This window comes from Macaca mulatta, chromosome X (assembly GCF_049350105.2).
Source record: "Macaca mulatta isolate MMU2019108-1 chromosome X, T2T-MMU8v2.0, whole genome shotgun sequence".
Classification (NCBI taxonomy): Eukaryota; Metazoa; Chordata; class Mammalia; order Primates; family Cercopithecidae; genus Macaca; species Macaca mulatta.
In genome coordinates, this window is record NC_133426.1 from 140,155,875 (window position 1) to 140,168,989 (window position 13,115).

General features: G+C 42.8%; 1 protein-coding gene and 1 pseudogene across 3 annotated transcripts in view; one reads left to right on the plus strand and one right to left on the minus strand.

The window, feature by feature from the left end:
- GPC3 (glypican 3) overlaps nucleotides 1-13,115 on the minus strand; it is a 455,475-nt gene that overhangs the window by 126,510 nt on the left and 315,850 nt on the right. The gene's annotated exons all lie outside the window — the stretch shown is intronic.
- On the plus strand, nucleotides 4,420-4,835 carry LOC706959 (small ribosomal subunit protein eS24 pseudogene; annotated as a pseudogene).

Genomic DNA, 13,115 nt, shown 5'->3' on the forward strand with positions numbered 1-13,115 from the left:
AAGTTTAGTGGCACTATTTAAAAACTCTGTGTTCTTGCACTATCCTTTAGGTATCTTGATACTTCTCCCACAGCTCTCAATACTTTTTTGCTTCTCATGTCTCTATCCTTTGCTCCTTAGCCAGACAAAATATTGAACCAAATTTTAAAAGTAATGAGTGTTAGAATGAAATACTATGAGCACATTAATAGGGCAAAGTAGATCTGTATGTGTTGATATGGCATCAAGTACGAGATACATTATAACAGATATAAGTAGCAGCATCCGCGATGAAAATGGGTCTACATTTGCATTACTCTTATACACTCTATACATGTTCAAATATGCCCAGAAAAATTTTAGATGGATACATAAGAAAATGATAAGAGCAGTCACTTTCAGTGAGTGAGAATAGGGAGATGTTAGTGAAATCTTATTTTTTTATATCCTTCTATATTTTAAAATATTTTTTACCATGACCGTTTTTAATCTTTATAATAGTTTAATATATAATGAATGAGATTTTATATAGTTGTTAATTAAAATGTTTTTCCAGCTTTCTTGAGGTAGAATTGATAAAAGTTAAATACATGTACACTTCCAATATGATGTTTTGACATATGTACTCATTATGAAACAATTATGCCAAACCAGCTAATTAACCTATTCATCACTTCACATAATTATCTTTATTTTTGTGGTAAGAACATTTAAGAACTACTCTCTTAATGAATCTCAAATATACAATATAATATTCTTTAATATAGTCACCATATTATACATTATATTAACAGGCATTAGTTGTTTTAAAGGCAAAAGAGAACAAAACAATAGAAAAACAAAAAGTGGGCCCGACTCACATGCACATCTCAGGGCCTCTGGGAAATCCTTCCTGTTAATAAGAGTTATGTTGGCCATCACCAATGTCCTTCCTCAAAGGTGCTTTCTTATGACAGAACACATATTTGGGGCAATGTTCACAATGTCACCCTTGAGTTTCTTCAGACCTTAGGTGGTTGACATCAGGTCACGAACTCAACTTTGCTAGGTTAAACATAGCCCACATTGGCTGGGTGTGGTGGCTCATGCCTATAATTCCAGCACTTTGGGAGGTCAGGGTGGGCAGATCGTTTGAGTCCAGGAGGTTGAGACTTACCTGGGCAACATGGTGAAGCCCCATCTTCACAAAAGACACAAAAATGAGCCACGCATGGTGGCGTGTGCATGTAGTCCCAGTCCAAGCTACCCAGGAGGCTCAGCTGGGAGGATCACTTAAGCCTGGGAGGTGGGGGTTGCAGTGAGCCAAGATCAAACCACTGCACTCCAGCCTGGAAGACAGAGTGAAACCTTGTCTCTCTTGTTCTCTCTCTCTATATATATATATCCCATATATTTTATTTTATTTTTTTTATTTTTGAGATGGAGTCTCGCTCTGTTGCCCAGGCTGGAGTGCAGTGGCTGGATCTCAGCTCACTGCAAGCTCCGCCTCCCAGGTTTACGCCATTCTCCTGCCTCAGCCTCCCGAGTAGCTGGAACTACAGGCGCCCACCACCACGCCCGGCTAGTTTTTTGTATTTTTTAGTAGAGACGGGGTTTTCACTGTGTTAGCCAGGATGGTCTTGATCTCCCAACTTCATGATCTGCCCGCCCACCTCGGCCTCCCAAAGTGCTGGGATTATAGGCATGAGCCACCATGCCGGGCCCTATTTTCTACTCTTCAGTGAGGTAACTCCAACCTACCTATTTCAAAAAGACAGTATATCAGTGAGGATGTGAACATGAATGTAAATTATCAGTTGTATCCTCTCTCAAAACAGAGGCAAAGAAGTTATCCAAGTTCTCACTACCTTTTCCTGTAGATGCCTGAAGTCCTCACCTGATGAGAATTGAGGGCCTCCCTGAACCACCCTGAGTCATGCTGACCTCACTGCCCTCGCATTGAAATGTATTGTGGGCACTGCCCTGAGTTGCTAGTGCTCCTTTTATGTATATTCCATTTGCCACTCCATGTACTCTGTGAGGTCTTTGAAGGCAGAGGTTTGGTTAGTTGTTTTTGTTTTTGTTTTTTTAAATCACCCAAAGCACCTCATGGTACTTATACTGTCAGTTACTGAGTGCTTTCTCTGTGCCAGATACTGTTCGAAGCACTGAAGAAAAAGAAAACATGTACTTAATCCTCCTGACTACACTATTGGCAGCTGTTTTTGCTGCTGCTGAGGCACAGAGAAGGTAAGTCACTTGCCTAAAGTCACACAGCTTGTCTGCAGCAGAGCTGGAGTGTGAACTTTAAGAGTCCATCTCCAGTTGTGTGGGTTCTTAACCACTATGCTGGTCTTGCTTCCTTAGAGAGAAACAATGTCGACTAAATATTTGACATTTCCTCACCACCCCGCTCCATTGCTTCCTTGTAGGAAACAATGGATGAGCTGCTTATAATGGTCTTCAAGGCTCCCAGCAGCATCGCCACAAAGCTCTCTTGGCCTACTCAGCAAGATTACTGGACTTGCCCTTTAAGAGCCCCTGGAGAGAGCCCTGTGTGTGGGGTTTCTTCTCTTACACAGAGATCTGACAGTATGGCTATTTAATAGCCATACTTTGGGAGGCCATGGTGGGCAGGCCAAGGCTATTCAGTGACATATTTGTGTTCTTGGGAGACAAGGTGTTGAAGTTAGAGAAATAAATAATCCACCACCATCACCATCCATGCCACTAGACACATACCAAAGACTATTTAAAGATTTCAAATGCCTAAGGACAACAGGAAAACAAATACAGGATAACAATGTCTTAGTGCATCCCTACCTTTGTCACCTTGGCTACAGCAAGGAAACATGTGTGATGTGCCCCTGGGGAATTTCATGTAACATGCGTGCTCTGAGCTTCAAGCCCAGAGGGAAGTCAATCGGTGAAGGGTGCCTCGGCAGCTTTGCATTAATTCATTAATTCAGCATTTCATTTTCTCAGGCTAGCTCTGTGCCACTGGAGCACGTGGTTCATGACAGGCCTTGAATGAGGAGGAGCCAGCGTGGCCCCAATTCTTCTTATCCACAGACTGCTCAGAGTGTGTCAGGAATGGGGACACTGTTGGCCATGGGGGATTGTAATGATGGGTTAGCTACTTAGTAATACTCATCTGTAATTAAATTAATTGTCCTCCTCTGCAAAATGCTGCTTCTCTACTGAAGCTTTGACATGGTTCTGGCAATGAATACTAGCAAGTGGAGGAGGAAAAATAAACTGAGAGATGTTCCTACCTCCCAAATCTAATATTTTCTTAACTGGACATGCTATGTAGCATGTTAGAAGTGTTACCTTACATGCGGCATCTTCTTTATCCAGTTTGGTATCTGTTTAGCACAAAAATGACTGTCATAATACTAAGAAAATCCTATTTGTGAAGTGAAAAGGGGGACATGCTTCTGTTCAGGAAGATTGTTAGGGATTGGGGAGGGGGTTGGAGAGAGAGGGAAAAAACCTGCGCAAAAGCCATAAAGAGAAAAGGAACCTCATTAAAACAGGACATCTGGGCATGCTTGTCTTGGGACAGTTGAAGCAAAGAGAGCACTTGTAGAAGAGGAATAGAGTCAAACAAGCGTAAAATAGGCGATCTTTTCTTCTCATTTCTGTTCTGGCTGAGGCAGCAATGGCGTAGTGGAAGGAAATCAACAAATTCAAATGTAGATCATTTGAAATGGAAGCACTGTCAGAGATCATCTGATCCAATCCACTCACTGTGTAGATGAAGAATCTGATACCCAGACAGGGTTTTGTAACAACACATACATTTAGTATCACAAGTCCCACATTTAGAAGAAATCCCTTTCCTTAAAAGGTCCCTCAAGCAGATCTTGCTGATTTTTGACACTTGCTAGTACTGATTTAGGACAAGGAAACTGCTAGAAAAGTCACTTTCCTTCTTCCCTTAAGTATCAGAATGGTTCCAAGTGCTTGAGAGCCAATCAGAAGGACTAGGTCCCCACCAAAAAAAATTTGATTTCACAAAAGTTTAATACGCTGCCCAGCTATACATGGCTAAAAATAAGTTAGAGATCTCACATTCTCAGAGCGCCATCTTATGGACAAGCTTCAGTATTGCACATAATCCCTAACTTGACCTGTTTCTTTGGAACCCATTCTAGTCACAACAATCACTGTGGGAAAAACTGGATAATTTAAAGAGCATAAATAGCTTTAAAGACAAACCATAAAACAGGGTAGAAAAACCATCCTATTAAGAGGCCTAAGAAAATGTCCTTTTCTTTATCCATGATACAGTGTTAATTTACATAAATGCATGGTAAAATAAAGCAAAGGTGAAAAGAGCTGAGATTTGTAAATGTGCTTAATAAAGACAGAAACAATTAACTTCTCTTTATTTATGCACATATCTAAATAAAAATGTCTTTCTCCTTCCCGGCTGTCCGAGGATAGACAGCCATCATGAACAACACGGTAACTATCTGAACTACAAAGTTCATGACCAACCGACTACTTCAGGGGAAACAAATGGTCATTGGTGTCCTTCACCCCAGGAAGGTAACAGTGCCTAAGACAGAAATTTAAGAGTGCCTAAGACAGGAAAAACTAGCCAAAATATACAAGACCACACCAGATGTCATCTTTGTATTTGGATTCAGAACTCATTTTGGTGGTGGCAAGACAACTGGCTTTGGCATGATTTATGATTCCCTGGATTATGCAAAGAAAAATGAACCCAAACATAGACTTTCAAGACATGGCCTGTATGAGAAGAAAAAGACTCAGGAAAGCAAGGAAAGGAACGCAAGAACCCAATAAAGAAAGTCAGGGGGACTGCAAAGGCCAATGTTGGTGCTGGCAAAAAGCTGAAGGAGTAAAGGGCTGCAATGATGTTATCTGCGGCCGTTGTGGATTTTTCATGAAAGCATTTATAAACTAAAAATTTTCATGTGAAAAAAATGTCTTTCATAATTGTTTGCATAGCAGTACTACTTCAGAGCCAATGTTAAGCTAGGAGGGTGCTAGAAACAGATATATCCACTTTACTCCAAGAAGTACCTGTGTTCTCCAACAACAGCCTTTCAGAAATTACAAGTAGATTTCAGTAGAAAGGAAGCAAAATCTAGGAAAGAAACCCAGGGGATGTAAGCCTATTTCCTTCTTTTTCTTTTTTTTTTTTATTATACTTTAAGTGTGCCGGTTTATTACATATGTATACATGGCCATATTGGTTTGCTGCACCTGTTAACTCATCATTTACATTAGGTATTTCTCCTAATGCTATCCCTCCCCCATCCCCCCATCCCATGTCAGGCCCCGGTGTGTGATGTTCCCCGCCCTGTGTCCAAGTGTTCTCATTGTTCAATTCCCACCTACGAGTGAGAGCATGCGGTGTTTGGTGATGTAAATCTATTTCTGTATCTCAGTTAGTAGCCATTAGCTATATGAGAATAACTGCATTAGAATTCATTTACAGCGCAGTCTCCAACCTTACTTTGAGGAGGGACTAAAAGATTTGTCTCAGTACATAATCAGGAAGCCACTGAAACCCAGAGAAGCAAATAATATTTTTCAGATGGTGAGGAAAGAGTGAGAAGTTAGTATCACCCACTACAAGGAGAAGAGTCTGTGGCTGTGGGGAACAGTCCTCCAGCAGAAAGGGGAAGGTAATGAGAAAATGCTTGAGATGAGGTCACCTGAATGTTACTCTGAAGAAACCAACTTTGCAGAAGAGGCTAGAGATAAAGAGAGGGAAAAGTAAATAAGCACAGCAAAAGTGATTCTTGTGAGAATTGCAAGCTAGGCAGAGCCCAAAGTGTATGCAAGCTGGTGAGAACTAAACGTGGCGGTCAGGACACTAGGCCAGAGCAGTGTCTCTCTGATGGCTGTCCTTGAGGGGAACATACAAATGAGGAGAGGACTCCAACTGTGTTTAAAAACAGAGAAAGAAAAAGGTGTAATTCAAAGCTCAATAATCGGGGGTGGGGAATAACAGAACAAGGAGGTGTGGTAGAGACTTCTTATTCAATCACCCCAAACTCATTTACCAAGTCCTTCTAGTCCAGAGAGCTAGGACCAGACATTTTCTTGTTCTACTCAAGTTAAACCAAAAGGACATGATCTTTACCTGGTGTTTGTTTGGTTGTTTGTTTTTAAGATGGAGTCTCACTCTGTCTCCCAGGCTGGAGGTGCAATGGCGCGATGTCAGCTCACTGCAACCTCTGCCTCCCAGGTTCAAGCAATTCTCTGCCCCAACCTCCCAAGTAGCTGGGATTACAGGCACATACCACCATGCCTGGCTAATTTTTGTATTTTTAGTAGAGACAGGGTTTCACCATCTTGGCCAGGCTGGTCTTGAACTCCTGACCTCATGACCCACCTGCCTCGGCCTCCCAAAGTGCTGGGATTACAGGCGTGAGCCACCGCACCCGGCCTCTTTACCCATTTTTAAGTTATATTTTAATTGATGAAAATATCAGGGTTGGAAAGGACCTTTGAAGTCATTCAGCCCAATGTTCTCCTCTTACAGAGGGGCAAACCGAGGCCCAGAGGCCAAACAACAGCAACTGAAGTTATTATTGGCATCACTGCTAGGGAGACAGGAATGAAGCTGTTACCTCCCCCAAACAGAATAGCAAAGAACAAGGGGGCAAGGAACTAGTCACATACCTCAGCAACATGAGGGCATTGTATGAAGGTCACTGAAGTTCAAAATAATGACCAATAATTGTTGTAAGACATTAAGTTCAGTTAGGCAGTCATAGTTTACTGAGGCAGCAAGTACATAATACATTTTAGAGAGACAGAGTTATGTGATGGAAAGAGCACTGGCCTTGGAGTCAGAGACATGGGTTCAAAGCTGGTGCCCCCACCTGCTGTGTGACTTTTGACAAATAATTAAACCTTGCTGAACTAGAGTTTCCTCATCTATAAAATAGGAATAATGCCACCTGCACTGTTTTGAGACTTGATATAATGAATTTTAGCAAATTGAGATAACATGTGCTTAAAACAATGCCAGGCACATAGAAAGTTCTATATGAGGGCTGCTGTTATTATTTTTATCACATGAAATCACCACACACAGAATCTCAAATGCAGTAGATGTTCAATAAATGTTATTTGAGAAGAATCCCCTGCTAGGCATGGTGGCTCACACCTGTAATCCCAGCACTTTGGGAGGCAGAGGTGGGCGGATTGCTTGAGTCCGGGAGTTCGAGACCAGCCTGGGCAACATAGGGTGACCTCGTTTCTACATAACTTAAAAACAAATTAGCCAGGCATGGTGGCCCATGCCTGTGGTCCCAGCTACTTGGGAGGTTGAGGCAAGAGGAGCACTTGAGCCCAGGAGGTTGAGGCTGCAGTTAGTTATGTTGGTGCCACTGTACTCCAGCCTGGGTGGAGTACAGGAAAATCAGTCTCTAAAAAAATCAAAATAAAAAATAAAAAAAGAGCTTCCTGAGAGAGAAGAAATAAACCTTGCAACGAATAGCCAAGGGAAGCTTCAAATCCCTTCATCCCCACATTAAGAACTTAAGAAACGGAAGAGTATCAGTTCTCTTATTTTTGTCCTCAGTAAAGTATGGGTCAAGGCATGAGTAGGAATGGTTTATCATCAGGGAAAATGGGCAAGGGAAAAAGCACTGGAACTTTCTTTGCCATTGCGATTGAGCAATGATGTGTGAATGGCTGGCACTAAGCATTTAAGCCTAGCTGAGAGGAAGTTTTTAGCAGAGGTGCCCTCCCAAACCTTCCAGGAGACAGGGCATCATCTGAAGGGGAAATGATCAGAAAGGACTTCAAATGGTTCGAAATTAATTTTAGTTCACAGAAGAACTAATCATTCACCTGTGGCCCAGGGCAGCCCTCCAAAGTTTCCCGAGTGACCAGTTTTGGGCGTCAGAAGCCTGTTCCCCTCCCTCCTTCTCCCACAGTTCATATTCCTCCTCTCAGTGATAGAAAATATTCTGCTTCCACTTTGGATAACTGTCACAAGTAACGAATTAGATGACTCTTGAAAATGCCCACATGCTTTTTCAAATCTGTCTGTTCAGAATGCTGCTTTGTTTGTCTCCGGTCCCTGCAGGGCCCACAACAAACATCCATTCTTTAATGTGGTGATCTTCACATTGAAGAACAGGACTCTCAAAGTCCACCTAAACAATCACTCTTAACTGACTCCAGACACGTTTGGGAGAGAGGCAAGTCTGAAACCAGAAAAAGTGCGCCTGGTGGGTTTTTTTCTTGTGTGGCATTTCTAGAATATGCAGTAAACAGAGAAAAGACTCCTCAGTGTTCTTTTGGATGTCTGGCTGAACTGTGGTTAATAAATTGCCAACTATCAGCCTCAAAAAACAAACTGTTTTCATGCAAATAGGTACTACCGATACACTTGAAAAGAAAGCTAAACATTCCTGCCACTGTTTTCTGTCAGCTCCTCTGGCCTTAGCCACAGTCACTTCCAGGCCTCAAACCTTCAACCTGCGGAATTAGCCCTACCCAGATCCCGAGCCAGTAGTGACAAGGGCAGGAAGGTGTTAGTTTAACTGACTCACCTGTCAGGCCCCAGGCTCTAGAATTAGTTTTGTTCCTCCAAGCCAGTATTTCATGTTTTTTTGAGTGAGCCCCTGGTGTTCAGGTATGACTTCCTCTTGCCAGCTGTGTTTTCCTGGGCAAAACTCTGTCCTGGGGCTCTTGTCTGTATTCATTTCTAGGCCCACTCCCTTACCCAGTACCTGGCACCCAGTATGCACTCAATAAATGTCTACTGAACTGACCTGAGATAAAAGGCCTCATCCAATGCTCAGTTTGTGTGATGGAGACTCTAAACTATTCTGCCTAATCCTTGTCAACCTGTTGTCCCTGAGGCCTTTCCCCCAAATCTGCAGCCACTGACTGAGGACCTACGTTACACTGGGCCCTTCGATGTAAATCTGTCAATGTGTCCCACCTGCCAGATCACACCATTTTAGAAACCAGGGGTAACCTAGAGAACAGCAGAGTTCCTTTTCTATACTCCACTGAGTGTCATCATCTATTCTACACTTACCTATTAAGCATCTACATAGCCCTGTTCTCAGCCACAGAACATTAGTAGTTGGAGGTCCTGAATTTTCCAATGTTCTGGCCCACTAATTCCAGCCTGGACTTCATGAACCAGAATTTAGTTTCTGCCTTGGCAAATCTGGTCTTCAGAAAAGGAAACATGCAACTGATGACTGTGTTGGATTCCCACTGCAAACTGGTGATTGAGAGTGTGTGGCCGTATTGCTTCATGAGACATCTATACAGCCACACCATCCTACATCACAAAATCCAGAGTGCTGGCACAAGGGGGCTGCCGTGGTTGGTGGGAGGGAAAAGAGACTACCAAGAATAAGGTAGCTAAGTGTTAGATTTGTCCAAGAACACTGGCTGGTCTTGTCTGCAGAGAGTAGAACTCCTCTTTCTATAGTCTTCCTAAACTCATGTCCAGAGTTTGAGAACCAAGGCTGCAGCAAGAGCCCTGAAGCAGCAGAAAGAAACATATTCACCAAGTCTTTGCCTGGTGGAAGCACGTGGCCATGGTGGGCATGGGCAGAGACACTGGCACAGGGGAAAGAGCCTATCTCTGCCAGTGTCCATATGTCAGGACAGCTCTGCACTTGGCAGGCCCAAGCCTTGCCCCACCACTCTCAAGTTGCCAGCAATAACATAACACGAAAGAATAACAAAGGGGGAGAAAAGGTGAACTGAAGTGTAAACTACCCCCACTCCAACTGCCCTGCTAGCTGCAGGTGCCCTTCACTGCTCAACTCTTTGCACCTGCTTTCCTGCTAGAACAAGTGGCCTATTGTGTGAGGCTGTACACATGGAGGTGCTAAGCAAACAAGAAATGACTCTTCTGACCATAAAGTAGATGGGATTCCAGGAAAACGTTACTAAGCCAAATAAAAGTGATTGTAAAGCACTTGGTAAAATATAAACTGCTGCATAAATACTTAATAAAAGCTCACAGCCATGTACACAAGGACAACTAGGTCAAAATTTACCCAAGCTCTCTAGCCTGGAGGGTGTTGGAAAGGGTGAAAGTTGTCTCTCTCCCTTTGGTTTTCTTAACCACTTTGTATTACTTTGCTCTTACCTGCCCTTCAGCCCTTGGCACTCCCCTGATGTCTCTCTCCTGTCACTGATATATCTCTGTGGTTAGAGGGCTTCTAATTTTCATTCTGGACAGTTGTGTCAAATATTATTGGGAGCAACAGACACTGAATTCCATACTTTTTTTCTGTTCAGAAGCCCCATCGGAGTTATGCAGTGCTATGGGGGAAACATTTTCTTTAAGGTTTAATTATGTGAGTTTCACCCAAAACTCTCCAACATTAGAAATTGAGAACAACAACTCTGACATCTCAAACAGCCAACCTACCTGCTCCCCTGTAGCTCCAATAATACCTGGAGGAGTAAAATGAAGAGCTCACTGCGGTCCTCATGAGAATGATTATACCCTGGGGCTCCTTTTGAATCACTTTCACTTTGGTCTACTTAGGAAGGCATCAAATTCAAAGTCATTAAGGTGGCTTTATGGTGTTCCCTTTCCTTTCACATTCCCTCCCCCATCAAATATCTTTGTTATAGGATCTCATAGCCCGTTAGAGGTGGAAAGTGCTTTAAAGGTGATTTTGTCAAATTCCTTTATTTTGCAAGTAAAAGAAAAAACAGAAGTGCAGTGACTTGTGCAAGGTCACACAACAAGTTCACAGTAGAGCTAGGACTCAGGTTGGACTCTCAGCCTAGGGCAAAGGTTTTTTGTTTGTTTGTTTGTTTGTTTGCAAGGACTCCAAAGCGCCACAGGGGATGCACAGGCAATGACTTTATTATCAGGGGCATGTGAGTACGGGAGATTAAATGGAGAATTAGCCTCAGAGGCAGGTGAACGCCATTTTCTAGCAAGGGGTTGAAATATCTCTAAGAAGAACTCCTTCTTCCAGGGGATGCCGCCTTACAGACTTGAGAGGACATGAGAGCAGAGAAGCATGGTATAAGAGGCAGGAAATGTACGTCTACTCTCATGGACCAAGACTGGGCAGGGAACAAGGGAAGGATAGGGTATAGCATTATAGGCCAGAGAAAAGCTGGACAGAACACTCATTCCAGGTCTGCTGGATGAAGAGATTAAACCAAGCTGAGGTCAGGATTTCCACCAAGAATAGGAAGAAGGTGAGAAGGCTTTAAACCTTGCAGGAGAGAAGCCAGGCATTTGACAGGCAGGACAGTGCTGTGGGTAAGGGATGGATTGGATGGGTTTGAAGCCCATCTTGCTGTGGCCTTTGGTAATTTGCTCAATGTCATCAGTAGAATCAGTAAAGTGTGGGTAATAATATTGTCCGCTTCAAAAGGCTGTTGTTGAGAATTAGTCAATGCATACAAACTGCCTAGCATATTGTGTGGCACTTGGGAAGTTCCACAGAATGGTTAGTTACTACTATTATTAGCCACTCTACTGTTTGAGTCCTGCTTTCTGAAGTCCCACTGTACCCTTAGACAGAATTTAAGAGAGCAAAGGGAAGACGACAGTGATCAAAATGCATCAGGGAGGAAAAGGTAAGAGGAGTTAAAAAGCGAAGACAGAGAAACCAACAGAATGTGTGAGCTGCAGCTCTCCCAGCTCTCCTCCACCCCTTCAATGTATGTAAACCCCCATGACTGCATCTTTTCCCTATATTTTGTAGCTGTAAGAGTCATAGGTACCAATAGGTAACCAACCACCCCAGCTTGCTGGGACTGAGGGGTTTCCTAGGACTTGGCAAAAGTCTAAACCTGGAAAGTCCTAGGCAACCTGGAAAAAGTTGATCACTGTAGGGGCCAGAGGGTGTTTGCTTGTTGCTGTTATTTGTTTTAACCAGAGAGCAGGGCACTGCTGCTAGATGCTATCCACTGGGGTTTGAAAAAGCTGGGTTATCCAGAAGCCATGTATAGGATTTTTTAATGGTATTTTCTTCATGCCTATAAATGAAAAAAAAAAAATAGGAGTTTCTTAAATAGATAAGTTTCTCCAGGGGAACATTAGCCAATTTGAGGAGGATGGTCTTTAGCAGGACAGTCACACTGCAATAGCCTCATTATCAATGATTCCTATTTGTATGCTTTGATTCTCTGACACATGCTATCTTTCTCCAAGTTCAATTCCCAGCATTGTTATTATATGTGCTTGAAAGTAATAAAACTGCATTTACTTTAAAATGATCTGTCACTCAGACTTTTCATTAATTTAAACTGATGCCACCAATCTCTCAAAGTATTTCCTTATCCAGGGCCAACTGGTTTAATTCAGCATCATGGGCTGATTTGTTTAAAAATAAAATTCGTGGGGATAGGTGGATTTGCTTAAAACTTTTTTAGGCCGGGTGCTGTGGCTCAAGCCTGTAATCCCAGCACTTTGGGAGGCTGAGATGGGCAGATCATGAGGTCAGGAGATTGAGACCATCCTGACTAATGTGGTGAAACCCCGTCTCTACTAAAAAAATACAAAAACCTAGCCGGGCGAGGTGGCAGGCGCCTGTAGTCCCAGCTACTTGGGAGGCTGAGGCAGGAGAATGGCGTAAACCTGGGAGGCGGAGCTTGCAGTGAGCTGAGATCCGGCCACTGCACTCCAGCCTGGGCGACAGAGCAAGACTCTGTCTCAAAAAAAAAAAAAAAAAAAAAAAAAAATTTAAAATAATATTCCTCAAGTCCTTGAGAGACGTACAGAGAGAGATACTCAGGAAGCTGCTAAAGGGTCCATGTTTGTAAAGAGAGCCCACTAATGCTGTGTTGATTACCCAGTGTTCCATTTATTCGGGATAAACCTCCCCCTACATCTGATCTACTCTTCTACACTAACATCTAGTAAACGGAGGGTAATTTATAATTTTCAAAAACATCTCATATGCATTTTCTTATTGGAGCCTCACAGCAACTCTTTGAGGTAGGCAGGGGAGGTATTAATTTTACAGAAGGAGAAAACAAAATAGAGTTTAAGTAATCTGCCTAATGGTACAGTGATACCATGGGAAGCTAGGCCTAGTACTAAGGTCTGTTACCCGCAACTATGTCTGTTGGTTCATCCAACGAATTCAATATACATGTATAGAGAGTTTACTCTACAGCAGGCACAGCTAAGCAATGAGGTTTTATAG